At 49.2% G+C, this 18,453-nt stretch overlaps 1 protein-coding gene across 2 annotated transcripts in view; it reads right to left on the bottom strand.

The window, feature by feature from the left end:
- The window catches only part of CFAP77 (cilia and flagella associated protein 77), a 130,686-nt gene that overhangs the window by 1,127 nt on the left and 111,106 nt on the right, over positions 1–18,453 (bottom strand). The window lies entirely within an intron of this gene.

The raw sequence follows: 18,453 nt of genomic DNA, 5'->3' as shown, positions 1-18,453 counted from the left end.
TGATAAACATCACCTGACGATGACCGGAGTCACCATGCAGTGGGACCTAATAGCCAGCATCACTCTTCCCATGCTGGTTTTCCACCATTAAAAACCCTAAACAAGCTGCCCTCTCCGGGGGGGGGGGGGGACTTCTGGCCCCGCCAGTGCTCCTTCCTGGGAGTAAGCTCCAAGTCCCTCCTGCCAGGTGGCAGCTGCCCGAGGAGGCGACGGGACCAGAACCAGAGTTTACAAATGCCACCCTTCCAGAAGAAACGTGAGGGACAGATCCAATGAGTGTCTCTTCCGTTGAAAGGGTATGCAGTCAGTATTTCAGGCTGCCCTTCCTTCTCAAGAAATGGTGGTAGGCGAAAACCCCTCCTGCCTCATGGGTCAGTTCCATCACCTCCAAGAGCAAGAAAATCTCCTCTAGGACAACCTATGGGAGGCCCAGAGTGGAAAGGTTTTGCGCTTGCTTGTTTATTTACTCACTGATTCATTCATTCATTCAGGTGATGCATATTTATTGAGTAAAACTCTGTGCCAGGCACTGGGGATACAGCAGGAAATGGGGGATTTTCTGTCCCCTCAGGGAGCTTTTATTTAATTAATTGATTATTTACTTATTTGCAAGATTTTTATGTATTTATTTGAGAGAGAGGAAGAGCAGGGAAGGGCAGAGGCAGAGGGAGAAGCAGACTCCCCACTGAGCAGAGAGCCTGACTCCTGCCTTGATCCCAGGACCCCGAGATCATGACCTAAGCCTAAGGCAGGTGCTTAACCAACTGAGCCACCAGGCGCCCCATCAGGGGGGAGTTTTTAATCCAGAGGAGGAGCAGACATCAACAATAATTAGGCAGCTGTTTCACCAGAACTCAGAGAGTAGAGGGTGTGCAGAGAGCACGGATAGCATGAGCTCAGCCCTCACGGGAGTTGGGGGTGCCCCTCTGGGGAGGAGATGTGAAGGGGAGGCTGGAAGGGTGAGCAGGGCTTTCCCAGGCTAAGGGGGCAGGTGTGTGCTGGCCCCAGAGCCCACTGGAGCTCCAGTTTGCAAGAGGGTGAGGTGGCCACAGCGGGGAGCTGGCAGGGGTTCCCTATGGGTTTGCAGGAGCAGCTGAAGGCTCTGCTACATCTTCAAGGTGATAAAGCAGGCCCCGTTCTTGTCAAGAATCCAGGCCAGGGCCGCCCTCTGGGTGGGGGTAGCTAAGCCCCAGTGCTATAGGCAGCCTTTATTTATTTATTTTTTAAATGTTTTATAGGCAGCCTTTAGGTGTCAAAACAGGGGAAGGGAAAGATAGGAGGAGGATACAATAGTAAAAGGCACTAGAAGACAGGGAGGGATTTGTAAAGAGACTTTTTGCTTGGGGGCCCCATACTCTGGCCCCCGTCTGGGAACACAGAGGCCTGGGAGCTCCCCACCCCTGGGGAAAGTCATAACCCTTCATCTAAGCTCATAGCCCAACTGGTTTCCTGATGGCAGAAAACTGGGTAATGTCTCCACTGAGATCAGGTGCAGAGCTGACACCCATGCTTCCCAGAAGGCAGCTAGAGATGCTCAGGAAGGCTGGCAGTTTGGATCTCCAGAGCTCTTGTGGGCACCCTGGCTGATTCAGATGACCAGCTGGCTGGGACTCTTGCATGTCCATGGTCTCCTGTAGCACTGAGGGTGTGGCAAGGCTCCCTGGTGGCCAGGCTCTTAACAGGGAAGCTTGGCTCAGTAGCCCACATCTCTGCTATTTCTATGCCTCCCCCTGGCCCTTGTAGTGGGCTGAATGGTGACCCCCAAAAAGATATTTCCACATCCTAACCACTGGAACCTATGGGTGTGACCTTATCTGTAAAAAGGGTCTTTGCAGTTGTAATTAATTTAAGGATCTCAAGATGCAAACATCCTGAATGATTCAAGAAGGCTCTGACTCCAATGACATGGATGCTTGAGACAGAAGACATAGACACAGGGTAGAGGTAGAAGCCATAGGCTGAGTGATGTGGCCACAGTTCAGGAATGCTAAGAGCCAGCAGTAGCTGAAAGAAGCAAGGAAACATTCTTCCCTAGGGCCTTTGGTGGGAGTGCAGCCCAGCTGAAACCTTGGTTTTGGAGTTTTGGCCCCCAGAACTGCCAGAGAATACATTTCTATTGTTTAAGCCACCAAGTTTGTGGTAATTTGTTATGGTAGCCTCAGGAAATGAATACAACCTTCAAGCCATTCCCTGGGCATTTCAATATGCAGGAATGGCAGATGGTACTGATGGCATTTGGTGGATGGTGTTGATTTGGTGTTGATGGTGAATAGTATTGATGGATGGTGGTGTTGGTATTGGATAGTGTTGATGGTGGGTGGTATTGATGGATGGTGGTAGCTGGTGTTGATTTGGCGTTCACAGTGGATAGTGTTGATGGATGGTGGTGTTGATGGTGGTTAGTGTTGATGGATGGTGTTGATTTGGTGTTGACGGTGGATAGTGTTGGTTGATGGTGGTGTTGATATGGGTAGTATTGATGGTAGATGGTGTTGATGGTGGGTGGTGTTGATGGTCAGTGGTAGGTGGTGTTAATTTGGTGTTGGTGGCAGGAGGCTCAGTACTCACTCTCATCCCTGAGGAAGTGGCAGAAAGATACAGCCCCTGAGTTGCTGCTCAGTTTAGAAATAATCAGGTGAAAATCAGCACACACACAAAAGAGAAATCTGGAAATTTTCTTTTTTTCAGCCCCCCTTTACTTAGAGACTTTGGTAGGAAAGGTATTTTCATTCAAACATTCATCTAAAATGACTTGGATGGATGACTTGGTTAAGTCATCCAAGACAGGGAGCTCAAGCGAGTGCCCAGCCCTGGGGCCCTGTAAGGCAGGGTGTGCACCTCTTCTGTTCAGGACCCTGCAGTGCCTGGCCTGGGGCCATGTTTAAACAAAACTGGAAAGGTGTGTGAATGAACCAGTGAGTGAATGAAGGCAGTCGGCAGGGCTCATCTGGCTCAGAGAAGGCTCCTCAGGCCAGGTGGACCTTGAATATGGCCTGGAGGGGTTGGAATGAGGGAGGTAGGAAGGGAGGTGTAGGGAACATGGTGTCAGCAGGGGTGGCAGGGGGTGCATGTGTCCTGGGCTTGGTGTGTGTGTCCAAGGTGAAAACCAAAGGAGATGTGTGTTGTTGGGTATAATGGGCTCTCCTAAGGCCTAACTCAAGCAAAAGCTCGCCCTCGACATGGGATGGGTCTTTGGAAAGAGAAGGGAAACTGGATCCCTTGAAATCCCCAAATCCCCCAGCAGGACCCAGGAGTCCATGGAGAGGGGAGGTCTGGCTCTCAGATGCCAAGAAGCAGGGTGCCCGTCTGCGGAATCTGTCCTGCTCTGCACCACTGCACCCATCAGCGGCGCCAAACTTGCTGTTTGCCCGGCACAACGCACGGATTTCACATGAGCCTCAGAACATCCAGACGTTGTCTCCATTTTACAGATAGGGAAATAGAGGCCCTGAAAGGTTAAGTCACTCGCCCTGGTTGCATAGATTGAACCCACAGCCATGGGACCGGCCTAGCTCTTCATTGAGAGACTCCACTCTTTTTTAATAATCGCCCATGAAATGAGTCAAGAGAGTCACTGCTGGGAACCTAGTGGCTCCTATCCCACAGGCACACTCTCCCTTCCTAAAATAGCAACTCAACCAGGAATAAGGATCCTAATTACAAGTCAGGCCTCAAGCCGTGTATGGTCACGACCCCCACGGACCCCTGGAGTCAAAGGATGAAGAGCTATGGAGCAAGGAATTCCTTCAGAGATGCTTCTAAATTAAGCCATCTGCGGTCTGCCTCTGCCTGGAGCTAAGAAATTGTAACGGCTTTGGCAGGAGACAGCTTTGCTCAATGGAGCTGAGTCGCTCTAGGGTCCATGCAGGTAAATAAGAGGCGAGCGTCCCAGCCTGCCAGGAGCCCTGGGAACAGAGCAGGTGGGGGCAGCTCTACCTGTGTTGGCCGAGGCCCTGGACCCGTTTGAATGGGCAGCATCAAATAGTGTTGCCCAAATCGGGACTGGGCACCTCCACCGTGCAGTATACCTGGGGATATGCCAGTGAGTGAGGCAGACGGTGGCAATTGTACCCGTGGACCCTGCAAGATGGCATGGGAAGTGGCTGCTGAAAACACTACACATGCTTAGTGGCAATTTATTAGGATTGTGGATGAGGGTTTTCACTCCATCCAGGGGGCAGGAAGGCCTTCCTGGAGAGGATGAGGGAGCTGGGCAGGGGACGGCGAGGGAAGAAAAGTCTTCGATGGTGGGGACCTGCCAAAGCCCTGCAGTGGGAAGAATTTGGGCAAATGAGAGCAAATGAAAGTGTATCAGTGTAGCTGGGAGATGAGATGAGGCAGAGGCGCTGAGCAGCCATCAGATCTCAAAAGAGATTAGTGTTCACTGCTGGTCCTAGGATTCCTAATCCCCTCCTCAGATTATATATATATATATATATATATATATATATATATATATATATATTTAAAGATTTTATGTATTTATTTAAGAGAGAGAGAGAGAACATGTACAGGACAGGGGGTGAGGAGGGATGGGCAGAGGCAAAGGGAGAAGCAGATTCCCCACTGAGCAGGGAGCCCTACGCAGGGCTTGATCCCAAGACCCTGGGATCATGATCTGAGCCAAAGGCAGATGCCTAACCAACCAACTGAGCCACCCAGGTGCCCCTCAGATGATATTTTTAGCAACTGAACTTGAATAAAAGATTCCCAGGGTTTGAAGAGACCTTGGCCCCCATGGAATCCAAATCTATAGACGCAAATCCAGGCCCCCAAGTAGGAAGCAATGCCCTGTTCTGGGCTCAGCCCCAGGCAGTGAGCCCAGCAGCCAGCCCATCACCTTTCCCGAGTCCACCCCTGAGTCCACCCCTGCCGCCTGTGGCCCTGCTTGGCCCCCAGGGGATCTAGATTCCTGGATTCCATTTCCCACTGCTGTGGAACACACCTGTGTTCTGCTCTTCCAATCCACTTTCGATGGACCAGCTTTTCATCCGCTCCGTACCTTAGTTGTACCATCACCTCTTCCCTAATTTTGCTCATGACTTCATTGATTCCTTCTTTGAGGCCACTCCTACCGAACTTCTATTCCTGGCATCTCGAGTCATCTGCGAGCTAATTACCCTTCACTCCTTCTTTTTCTAATATCACCGTTTATATAACATAGCATGAGCAACTCCTTTGCCCTCTAAATTTTCTTTGATCTCCGTTCAGCTTCGAGTTTTGAGTATATTTATTTTTGTTCCATTCTCTTTTCATCTAATTTTGCTATCAGATTTCTGTTTGGGTTCCTTCTTTGCTCTTTTAGTGATTTATAAATGTGCTTTTAAATTTCCAGGCAATTGTATTAGTTACATCTGTGACTGATTTCTAATTTGATTTCTTTGGTGCCAATGTAATTTGCATGAATCAGATCCTGTGTGTTTGCTCAGCTTTTATTTTTAAGCTTCCTTGAAAATATGATCTATTTTCAACAGAAAACCCCTCAGTGGAATGAAGTGGCACCATTATGGAGCTGGTGCCCACATGATCTGGGTTCAGGGATAAGACATGTCCTTTTTGTCCTTTTTGTTTCTGTACTGGTTATTTGAGTATCTGTGATGTCTGAGACTCTGTGCTAGGCACCAGGAGATTGGACTCTGTGCTAGGCACCAGGCTTTTCTAAAAAAAAAAAAAAAAAAAAAAAGAAGAAGAAGAAGAAAGCCTCTGCTATCATGGACCCAGGAAACAGTAATAAAAATGTAATCACATAACTAATTACTCAGTTTCATTTGTGCTGAGTACTCAAAAGAAGTACCAGATTTTTTTTTAAGATTTTTTTTCCAGGGATATAATGTCATTTAAAAAATTTAAATTCAATTTATTTATCTTTTTAAAGATTTCATTTATTTATTCAAGAGACAGAGAGAGAGAGAGAGGCAGAGACACAGGCGGAGGGAGAAGCAGGCCCCATGCAGGGAGCCCGACATGGGACTCCATCTCCGGTCTCCAGGGTCACGCCCTGGGCTGAAGGCGGCGCTAAAATGCTGAGCCACTCGGGCTGCCCTAAATTCAATTTAGTTAACATATACTGTGTATTATTAGTTTCAGGGGTAGAGTTTAGTGATTCATTAGTTGCATGTAACACCCAGTGCTAAGATTTTTTTTTTAAGTAATCTTTACACCCAACATGCAGCTTGAACTCACAACCCCAAGATCAAGAGTCACACACTTTATCAACTGAGCCAGCAAGAACCCCCAGAAGTACCAGATTTGTGAGAAGTTAAATAACAGAGAACCAAACTCCTACTTTGGAGACAGAGGAGGTTTCCCAAGGGGATAACACACAGGCAGTGACTCAAAAATAAGGTAGAGGTGCGGTTGGGGGTTGGGGGTGAAAGTGGTGTTGCTATCCCACGGCGGTCAGAAAACAGAAAGAAGAAATGAACGGGCCATTCACAGAGGGGAGATCTGAAGGACAATAAATGCAGGAAAGAAGCTCAACCTAATGTATGCAACCAGAGAATGAAGAGACAAAATGCCATGTCGTGCCCATCACACCAGCTGGCGGCAGTAATGGTAACGAGCCTGACATTAGAAGTGGGAACTTTCATATGCTGCTAGCAAGGGTGGTACTTGGTACAATAACTCAAGAGGATTTAGCATTACCTGGAAAGGCTGGGCATGTGCACGCCTTGTGAACCAATGAGTCCATGGTTAGCTGTAGACCCTAGAGAAACTTTCAAAAATGTCCACTAAGAGATGTGTACAAGAATCCTCATGGTAGAGACGCCTGTGGGGCTCAGTGGGTTAAGCGTCTGCCTTCGGCTCAGGTCATGATCCCACGGTCCTGGGATGGAGCCCTGAGTTGGGAATCCCTGCTCAGCAGGGAGTCTGCTTCTCCCTCTGCCTCTGCCCCACCCCCTGCTTGTGCCCTCGCACATTCTCTCTCCATCCCCTTTTCTCAAATAAATAAATAAAATCTTTAAAAAAAAAAAATAAAATAAAAATAAAAAAAATAAATAAAAGAATCCTCGTGGTAACAGGATACAAAGTATTAGAAATAACTGCATGTCTATCAGTGGGGACTGGACAAACCAAAGGTGGTAAATTCATACGGTGGAACACCCTGCATTGCTTAACACGAACACCCTAGAGAGGTCCTGTCCAACACGGTGGCCACGAGCCACATGTGGCTATTTAAATCTGAAGTAACTAAAATTAAGGGAAATAAAAAAAATTCAGTCCCTTTGTCGTACTAAGCACATTCTGAGTGCTCAGGGACCCCACGCGGCCAGTGGCTACTGATGGACATTCCCATCATCACAGAAAGTTCTGTGGGACAGCACTGCTCTAGGTCTGGGTCAACACGTGTGAATCTCGAAAACAATGTTGCAGGGGAAAGAAAGTTGAATTTACAGAATAGAACATAAGGATGATGCCATTTGTATGAAAGATTTAAAACCTACAAAAGAGTCCCCTGTGTTGCTCAAGCATGTGTCTGAATCTAGTTAAATAGAGCTGGAAGGAAAAGATGTGCCAGGAAGTCATGCAAAGCCCTGCCTCGGGGAGGGTGGGGAGTGGGAACAAGGAGGGAAGCTCCGAGGGCGTCAGTTTTATCTGTAAGGAACGATTGCGTTTTCTTCTTTTTGATGTGAAAACACAAGGCGGGGTTTTGGAACTGCGTCTTGGAGAAGTGACTCAGGCAAGGGATGGAGGCGTGCGGGGGCTCCTCCCTCCACACACAACTTAGAAAGAGTTACTCTGTTTGAAGAGATTTATTTGCTGGAGATTTGTGCATGAATCCATTTGAATCATTTGAGTTTTGCAGCCAAATGAAGTTTCATGGCCGGTGGTCTGTGGCTTTGGCTTGTGCTGACTTTTCCCCTGTTAGACTTAATCCTGCTTCACTGGGCACATTCATCTCAATGTCCAGGAACACATCTGAGACCCAAGGAGGAAAGACGCGGTCGTTTTGCCTGGTGACACCAGCCTCTGGTCCAGTCCACATGCTGAAGAGTGAGCGGCATTTCGCCTTCTCTCTGTCCCTGTCTCCTTCCTGTCTTCTCCCTTCCATACGAGACCTCTGTAGATGGTATGTGGTGGCAGCCACAGCACAGGGCTCTTTATAGAAGGTCAGGTCCTGTGATTGTTCATGAAACCACCCCCAGACGCACATGGAGGGCATGTGCAAGTGCCCACGGCAGCTGGAGCAACTAACCTGCCACCGGGCAGGTGCGCAGGCTGAACGGCTTCCCCACCTGCCTGTTGAGCCCAGGTCTCCAACACGGTCCTATTAAAAGGGGCAGCTGGGCCAGCTGACCCTCCAGTCCCCTCTCATTAGCCACACAATAGCCCCCCAACTGGACATCAAGCCTTCCAGTGCCCAGTCTGGGAGCCAAGAAGGCAAAAAGCAGGATTTGAGGAAAAAAAAAAAAAAAAAAAAAAAAGGCCAGATTTAAAAAAAAAAAATCTGCCAAAGAGCTAAACAAAAACAAACAAACAAAAAAGACAACTATAAAGATCTTAGTTTAGTTTAGTTTTTTTTTTTCTTTTGTTTTTTGTTTTTTAAGTGACATCCACTCTGGGGACCAGGAGAGAGGTTTTGCTTTAAAAGATTGAGGGGCTGTCTCCTCTAATGAGAGGTACTTGAAAATTATGGATCAGTCCCAGGTCAGTAATTTCTGTCAAGTTCAGGGCAGCTGGAGGTCAGAGGCCCTGGTAGAGCACAAATCCGTGCAAGACGTCGTCGGCACACAGGCTGCGTCCTAAGCTCTGATGTAGAAGGTTCATGGTTTAAGTAATTAACGAGGGTGACAGTCTCTCCTGAGACATCTGGTCCCCTAAGTTGTTATTCTGCTACTGGCTCCAATTTCTCTGTGGTCCAAAAATAGATGAAGCAAGGACACGGGGCCTGACCCTCCCTGCTGACACATGCTGCGTTTTCAAAGAACATCCAAGCTCAGGCTTAGGAAGCAAACTTCCTGCCTCCACGGAGGGTCTCATGTGGCATCACGAGGAATCACCACGTCGGGTGAGCTGGCGTGGGGGCGGGGGTGGGGGGGGCAAGCAGTGGGAAAAACAGCTCTCTGAGGGGCTGGGGGACACCATCCTCATCTGACAAGGAGGCTTTGGGATGGTTAAGTGTCTGGCCCCAGGAGACCCAGCTCCCTTACACACAAAGCCAGAACTGGGGTCCAGGTCGTGCTCCACTGACTCTTGTGCTCTTTGAGATTACAGGGGTGGGAGGAAAGATGGCCACGCATGTCTTTGAAAATGAGTATCAGGATCCCTGGGTGGCGCAGCGGTTTGGCGCGGGCCTTTGGCCCAGGGCGTGATCCTGGAGACCCGGGATCGAATCCCACGTTGGGCTCCCGATCCATGGAGCCTGCTTCTCCCTCTGCCTATGTCTCTGCCTCTCTCTCTCTCTCTCTCTGTGACTATCATAAATAAATAAAAATTAAAAAAAAAAAGAAAATGAGTATCAACTTGCTGTTTCCAGAAACTATACGGTATCTCTAGATCATTTCTGAGGATTAGCTAAGGCTAGTTAGCAGTTGCGATCAAAGTTGGACAATGAATCTTTTCGCTAGATGCTGGCTGATAGGTAACAAGGTAACACCGTGGTGGGGTGTTTGAATGTCCCCAAAACCTCCACCTCTGCTTCTTCAGCTTATAATGTTCATAGGCTTCAGGGAGGTGAGAGTCATAATGGATAATCTGGGAGAGCTGAGAACACACCAGACCCTCCTTCACCATCTGAGACCATTTCACAGCAGCCAATTATCACCCTACTCCAGCCTCCAAAGACTGCATCCAGGCAATGAACACTCATCTGACTCAAGTGGGTTATTCTTATTTTTCAAGCGGCTTGCCTTTTTTTTTTTAAAAGAGCTTTATTGAGATATAATTCATGTATCATAAAGCTCACCCATTTAAAGTATATATATCAGTGATTTTAGGTACATGCATAGGATTGTCCACTTTTATTGCCCCCAAAAGAAATCCCATACCATTTGTACTCACTCCTCATTTCCCTTTCCCGAGCTCCCGGCAACCCCTACTTTCTGACTTTATGGATTTGCCTGGACATTTTGTAGAAATGGAATAATACAGGGCATGGTCTTTTGTGACTGGCTTCTTTCCCTTCACATCATGTTTTCAAGACTCTTCCACACTGTAGCAGATGTAAGAACTTCATTCCTTTTTATGGTTGAATAATGTTCTGTTGTATGGATCTACACAGTTTTATTCCGTCACCAGCTGATGGACATTGGGTTGTTTCCACTTCGGGGCTAGGATGAAGAATGCCGCCGTGAACACTCATGCACAAGTTGTCATGTGGAAACATGTTTTCCTTTCTCTTGGTGAGATACCTGGGAGTGGAATCGCTGGGCCATGTGGGAACTCTGTGTTTAGCCTTTTGAGGGAGCTGCCATGGGGTTCTCCAAAGTGGCTGCACCGTTTTGTATTCTCATGAGCAACATGGGAGGTTGCCAATTTCTCCACATTCTCACCAACACTTGTTACGCTCTTGTGTTTTGATCATGGCCATCCTAGTTAGCAGGAGTGAACTGGTGTCTCATTGAGGTTTGATTTGTGTTTCCCTGATGGCTCATGATGTTGGACATCCTTCGTGTGTTTATTGGCCATTTGTGTATCTTCTTTGGAGGAACATCCATTCGATCCTCTGCCCGTTTAAAATTTGAATATTTACCTTTTCATTACTGAATTGTAAGGGTAATACTTATATTCATAGATACAAGTGCTGCATCAGAGATATGATTTGCAAATATTTGTTTCTAGTCTGTGGGTCAGCTTTCCACTTTCTTAGTATCATTTGAGGCATCGAAGTTTTTCGTTTTGATGAAATCCAATTTACCTGTTTTCCTTTAGTGGGTTATATTTGTTTCCTCTTACATACATATCATATTAATGCACCATAAAAGGGAGGACTTTCAGGAGATACTTAGCAATTTGTTTACACAGCCCCTCTAAGGCAGGGACGGTGAGCAGTCTTCATTTCATATATCATATCAGTTCGAATAGATTGATGGTGGCTGTGTGTTATAAAATATTCTCAGGCTGAATTGAAGCTCATGTAAAAGTGTGCAGGGATCAACTGGCAAGGCCTGCCATGGGCATGAGAGAGAGAAGGTACCATGTTTTTGTTCTAAGAGATGACAAGAGTCTCCTCTATTGGAGACGAATAAAGACTCAAACCCCCAGGAGAAGAAGACATCCATCGGCTCATCTGCCCTTAACTCTGCCTCCTTCTTCAAGTCCCCTTGGGTCACCCTTACCTGGGATGGCCAGTGGGTCCATGAGCGAGGGGAGGGCATGGAGATAGAAAAGGGATGAAGTGGGGAGGCCAGCTGGAGGCTGGCAAAGAAGCCAGCATGGACCGCCTGGAGTCTTGTTAATGTGTAGTGGCCCCAAAGCGGCAGCGACACAGAAACAGAGTGAGATCTGACCAGTGCTGCTGTTGTCATGTCATGGGGGATAACATGTGCCACTTTTTTTTTTAGTGGTTCTGCTTTTAAAAACCACATCCTTATGTAGGATGCAAAGCAGGGGGAGGAAGCTGGCGGGCAATGGCTTTAAGCAGGAGTCCCTTCCAATGAAATCCGAAGTACGTGGGATGCCCCGCTGACTCAGTAGAGCATACAGCTTTTGATCTTGGGGTTGTGAGTTTGAGCCCCATGTCAGCTGTGCTGTTTGCTGAAATAAACTTAACAAAACAAAGTGTGGCCCAAAGACTGTCCCCAGCAGTGACTCCTGACTCCCATCCTCCTCTTGCCCAGCTTGTCTGGGCTGTTGGGGTCAGCCAGTCTCAGGGAGCCTCCACGGAGGCTCCATCCGGGAGCCCTGGATGCCTTCGTTGGAACCATCCATCATCTGGGCTCTGCCTCTCAACTCCTTTTTGAAACAGCTCAGCTCAAGAAGAATGTCACACTGGAAGCTGTTGTGTGGGAGCCAGATGCGAGGCAGGAAGAGCAGGACCCCATCCCGTTCCCCGTTTCCACCCCGGAGCCCCCATCCAGCACGTGTGTGCACGTGCACACACACACACACACACACACACATCCAGGATGCAAATGATAACCGCAGAGCCATCACTTGTGAAGCTTGACAGAAAATAATGAGAAACACTAAATCTTTTATAAGGTCAACACTCGCCTTAGCCGAGCAGCTGTCAAACAAGAAAAGAATTTAGCGCCGGAGCCACGAAACTTCCATCGGCTCATTAAGCCCAACAGGGCCCGGCCTGGCGTGGCAGAGGAGACGAGGGGCCTTCCGTTTTGTGTCAGTAATTTGCGGCGGAGGAGGCAAGAAGAAACACCAGCGCCAAAGGGGCCTAGGGGGCGGCTGGGGAATCGTTAGCGCGCCAGGAGCGGCCTCGGCTCCTAATTGGAAGCATTGGGCATTATCAACCGAGGATTTGCCTCCGCTCCCTGACAGCTAGTGGGCCCGAAATGATCGCCCACTTGTCAGTGTAAAAGACCATTAAAAACAAGCCATTTTGATTTAATTGGAGGCGGTGCACCGTGGGGCCAGGTGAGGAGGCTCGTCAGCCCTGCTCACCCAGGCTGACGCCTCTCTCCCTCCGTGACGGGCCAGAGGCGGGGGATGGGGGTGGGTAGTGTGCCTTCCAGACTCTTCGCCTTTCAAAAACTGTCTGAGCAAGGAGTGAATGGGAGACAGAACGAGCCTTCACAGCGGCGGTAGAGGCTGTTTTCAATGGGGTTGTCAACAAATGCCGTGACAGGCAGAGCTGCCGGGGAGGGGGGGCCTCCTTTTCTTTTCAGAGCCCAGATGATGGGAGTCTGCTCGGTGCTATTCTTTAGAGAGGTGGCCGTCAGGCGTCCATCTGCCAATGGGAGACGGGATGGTCCGTCGGGGTGCTTAGCCCACCCTTCCCACTCAGAAACATCTAAGAATGGGACCTGGGAGGTCATGGTAGGCTGATCTTCCGTGGACAGCAGGACCCTGTCTTTGATTTTAAGCTCAAGGAAGAGCCAAGGAGGGAATTAAATGAAAGCGGTGTGTTGCTGAGGCCCTTCGAGTTTTTGAACGGATGCCCCCGAGTGGAGGCCACTTGGGCTGGCGTCTCCGTAGTGCTCCCCCAACGGAGGCCATGGTGCTGTGCCCGGCCGACAATTCTACATCATCTCCGTTGGAAGAGGCCACCTGCTATAAATATTAACGCAGACTCGCAGTGGGCTCTCCCACCAGGGTGGGGGCCTCCAAGCACGTGGAGCATCTATCTGTGTGTAGCTTTTGAATCCGAGTGTAGACTCCCTGATGCCAGGGACTGTACGTGCTGCATGTTGATGCCTGGTATCACGAACGCCATGGGTACTTGATAAATATTAATTGGCGCTAGCAGATCTCAGAGAGGTCTACAGATTTGTATATTAATCTCACCCCCGTCCCACAAGCAGTGACCTCATTTGCTGCCTACTGCACGTCCAACAAGACAACGCTTGCAGGAGCATGAGGGGCTGGAGGGGCGTCTTTGGGAGAGTGAGGGGGAGACACACCAGCCGATCCCCTCATAAACCTCCGCTGTTCATTTTGATGAAGGATCAGGCTGGGAGGAGATACCAGATCCCCAGCGAGCATCAAATTCCAGAGCTCCAAATTTTGCGGTTGGTTTTAGACAATGGGGATTCCTTAATTACTTTCTCTGGAAATTTACCTGACACTGCTTTCTCAGGTAGCGCAAGGTGGTTATCCGGGCGCACAGTTCCTCGGTTGACAGAGTCTTTGATTTTGTGCTTGGTTGCAAATTAAGTCCTTTGCTGAGCCATCCGTACAGTGCCCGTTGGTGCCTTATCGCTTATTCATATCGGCTGTTGAACAACTCCTGTGCTTCTGCCAGGGAAGCTGGGGACACACTCAGATGTTTGGTGTCCACGGCCCATTGCGTTGGGGCACTCATGGTGAGGTTTGGTGTCTTTCCCTTTTTCCTTATTGAAATAATGAGCATGAAGAATTTGCGGGGAGGGTAACTCTTAAGAAGAAACAGACCCTTTCTGTGGTTGACAAGGCTGACACTGTCAATTCAGAAATAGGAATGGAGCTAAGTGTCCTTAGCTAGACAGTGAGGATGTTATGCCACATTCTGGACACTGTTCCAGGGAAATAGCGACAGATAAGTAACTTCAAGTTACAGGGGTTACTCGACTGCTAGGGGCACTCTGTAGAACTAAACAAATCTTGGCTAGATGACTATGTGGATGAATAGATGGATGGGTGGAAGGATGGATGGATGGACACATGGACAGATGGACAGACAAATGGATGGATGGACAGATAGACGGGCAGGTGGATGGATAGATGGACAGAATGATGAGTGGGTAGACAGAGGGGAAGATGGATGAATGGATGGATGAACAGACAGACAGAGAGAAGCACAGATAGATGGGCTGTTGGATGGGTTAGGAGCTGAGATAGAGTAACAGCCATTAGAAATGCATCCAAGATACGGGCATCCTTAACATCCTCTCCATCTGCTTTGCTGAGTAGAAAAGATACTTTATTTTCTTCACTGTCTCTTGTCTCTAACCAAATGATTTTAAGAGGCCTAATGAATTGTGCATGATGTGAAATTAAGTATTTAAGAGTTGTATAAAGCAGAGACTTTCTGAAGAAAATGTAGAGTCACATTCTCCATCCCATGGGGTCATTGCCAAGCTCCTGGACAGTTCTTGGCACACAGAGTAAGCATTCGAGACATAGTGGCTGCTACTATTATTACTTTTATTATCAGATATAAATCTGACTGTGATGTTTTTCTGAGATTGCCCCCAAGCAGGGCATATTCACATAGATTCTTGTATTAAATGATTCAAGTGACACTGACAGACATCTTCAACCACAGCCTCACTCACAAATATGTAGAAAGGCTGACAAATCTTTTTTTTTAAGACTTTCTTTCTTTCAGAGACAGAGAATGTGAGTGGAGGGAGAAGCAGAGGGAGAGGGAGAGAATCCCAAGGAGATGCCGAGCTGAGCGCGGAGCTCCACATAGGGCTCAATCTCATGACCCTGAGATCATGACTTGAGCCAAAACCAAGAGTCAGATGCCTACCGATTGAGCCACCCAAGTGCCCCAAGTTGACAAATCTTTATGACTGTAGATATAGGTAGAGAATACAACACCAAGTGGCAGAGGTCATGGCACCTGGGCAGTCCACTGTCACTGCCTCATAGCACCCCACCTCTGGCATTCAGAGCTCTGTACCCGGAGGAACTATCAAGAGCCTAGGCATCCATGCAGAGAGTGTACTGGCAGGCAAAAGGGGGGGGCAGGTGATTCTGTGAAAGGAGGTGGATTTCAGCTGAACTTGAGAAAGAAGTGGCTGCCCCTGAACATTCCTATATTGAAGTCTTGCCCCTCAGTGTGATGGCATGTAGGGTACGGCTTTAGGAAGTAACTGGGCTCAGACGAGGTCATGAGGGCGGCCCCCACAATGGGATTAGTGCCCTTATAAGAAGAGGCACTGCAGAGCCCACTTTCTCTTTCCCTGTCATGAGAAGCCACAGCGGGAAGGTGCCTCCTGCAAGTCAGGGAGAGTCTCACCAGAACCCCACCATGCCGGTCCCTGATCTCAGACATGCAGCCATCAGAACTAAGAAGTCAATGTCTGCTATGTAAGCCACCCAGTCTATGGTATTTTGTTACAGCAGCCTGAACAGATTAAGACAGAAGTTCATAATCCTCAGGGCTGTTTAACAGATGAGAGCCTGCCTCCTGCAGGCGTTTCCTTTGGAAGGCCCCAGCATGCTTCAGAGCAAACATATGGAAGTGCGCCCACATGCCACAGTAGATATATGCTTTAAGCATCCCTGTGCAGAGTGAGTGACAATGACCAGGGAACTCCAGGCTCTGCATGCTGAAAATGCATGCTTGGCGGCTACCCCAGACCCACCAGCCTGGATCCTGGGAGGGGCTCTGGAATCTGCATTTTTTTAAGAGAGAGAGAGAGAGAGAGAGAGAGAGAGTGTGTGTGAGAGAGAGAGAGAGAGAGCTGGGGTTGGGGGTGGGCAGAGGGAGAGAGAATCCCAAGCAGATTCCACACTCAGCATTCAGCCCATCTTGGGGCTCCATCTCATGACCCTGAGATCATGATCTGAGCTGAAATCAAGAGTCAGATGCTCAACCAACTGAGCCCCACCCAGGCACCTAGAATCTGCATTTAAAGTTCTCCTCAGGGGACCCAGGCACAGACAAGTCTGAGACCTGTGCATCTGTAGGAGCAGACGCCAAAGCCCCATCCAACACAGAGATTGTGTTGCTCCATGACCATCCCCTGGCCAGGCCCACGCCGGGCACTTTATGTGTCCCCATGCTATGGGTGCAGGTGCAGAGGCCGGCGTGAGGCAGACGAGCCCACAGGCTCAGCTCTCCCCCCAATGCCCACCTTTTCATGCAGCAGGCCTGCGATCAATGACCTTTTTCCTTTTTGGCCTTGGGGCCAAATTGTAATTTAAAAGATGCTCGGGGGCTTTATCAAGGTCTAAAGGCTTTCAGGGCAGTGGGAAATTTTGTTTATTGCAAGGGCTTAAATCAGCCAAGAGCAGGGCTGGCCACGACCCTCTGGACACCTATAAAACTCAAGTTCCTGACTGCCCTTCACTCTCCTTCCCAGGCCCTGTATTTAGCCCCCGACTGGCCCCTGACCTCAGTTTCAGATCTGTAGTATTTATCAGCTCTACCAAGGCCTGAGGCCTGGGGCAGCCTGCCAGGGGGCCCAAGCCCCCACTCACCGGGGCACATGACTTGAGGCCTCCCACCACAGTGCCTTCATCTCTGAGACAGCACGGCTCTTCTTGGCCATGGAGAGTGAGGGGGAGCATTGCCACATAATGAGAGTGCTCCTCAAAGCACCTATGAGGTGCTCTGGACACGTGAGCTCTGAGTGTTGTCACTGTCACTGCCATTGGGAACGCTGCCTCTGAGGAACTTCTTGGGCATGCTTCCCTCTTGCTTGTCCAGCTGCTGGACTCAGGTCACACTGCTCATGTTCCTTTGTGGGCTCTAACGCATCATTGCCCAGGACCTCTCTGAGTGGAGGAAGGGAAGAGGCCAGGAAACACTCCCATCCTCTTACTTTCTCCCCAACACCTTTGCATCTCTGAGGGACACCAGGGAGGCCGTGTTTCTTGCGTGCGGCTTTGAGATACAAGCACACCAGCCTCTTGGATCGTCCTGCCCCGCACTTTAGACAAAGCTCAGTGTACCGAAGCAAATCACCTCCGGTTGTTTATCACTGGAACCTGCTGCTGGCCACATGCTAGGTGGCTCTGGGTCCTGTCATGGTGGCTGCGTGGGTGCCTGGTGACAGAAGCGGGTGCGTGGGGATGCATGCAATGGAGCTTAGCCCCAAGTTCTGCTCAAGCTGGGAGATCCCCTTCAGATCACCAAGAATTGTTCTCTTGGGGATGGGCTGGAAGAAGAAACTGGGGGCCACCAGAGCCCCACCAACTCCAAATTCAAAGTGAGAGTTTTGCTACATCTAGAGGTTAGAAATATATGCCTGATGCCAAACAAGCTGTCTTGTCTCTTTTCTGGTTGATTTTCAACACCAATAGAAGTGGTTTTGTCCCCTGCTCGGGAGAAGAGTGTTCTGTCGTGAACTGAGGCACTGGAAATGTTAAGGGGACAGTCAGGCCGGGGTTCCCCAGTTAGAAGTGCAAACTCCCATTTCTCTGGGTCCCAACATAGATGCCTGACCTGTCCCTCCGTGACCTGGGAACCCAGACTCGTCCCCACTGTTCCAGAAACTTTGCTGCCATCCCCCCACCTCCCACCACCACTTTTGTCTTGTTCTTGTCCCCAGAGCTTCAGCTCTGGCTCTTTGTGACTTGCCAGTACTGAGCAGCAATGTCACCTCACGAGCAGGTGCCTAAAAATTCTGTCCCTCCAAGGTGCCAAGATTATGTAAACCAATTAGGCCCCCGCTTTCATCTCTCCAGCAAGGCAGCTCTTCTGCATACTGATCTGATTTATAATGGGGGCATCTGTATTTAGGGAAGAAATGTCAACTGCATCAGGACCTCTGAATCACTCTCCCTATTGCCCTGTTTCTGCGTGTGACACATTCCATCCCTGCGCTCAGTGCCCTACGCAGCAACATGGGCTGATTCTTATTTCAATGCAGCAGAGCGACAGGATTCTTAAAATACATCACTGGTGCGGGGACCTCGGGGAGGGGCAGCAGATCTGGCATCTGTCCTTTCCAGGCTTGGAAGGAGTGACTTTGGGGCTGGACACATCTGTCCGGGGAAGGGCTCATATTTTGTTGGCCCTTTGGAGCCCTTTGGAGAGGTGGCAGCAGCTGGGTGGACGGGCTCAGAGCCCGCTCTGGGGGTTTAACAGAGAGTTAACTTTCCAGCCGGCTATGATTTGTAAGGGAGCTTAAAGGTGGGGAAGAAAATCCTTTTCTTAGATTCAGCAGCTTTCACTAA

The sequence above is a fragment of the Canis lupus genome, chromosome 16 (genome assembly GCF_048164855.1).
Source record: "Canis lupus baileyi chromosome 16, mCanLup2.hap1, whole genome shotgun sequence".
Taxonomy (NCBI): domain Eukaryota; kingdom Metazoa; phylum Chordata; class Mammalia; order Carnivora; family Canidae; genus Canis; species Canis lupus.
The sequence above is the reverse complement of the archived record's forward strand: the minus strand, read 5'-3'. Positions and strand labels throughout refer to the sequence as shown.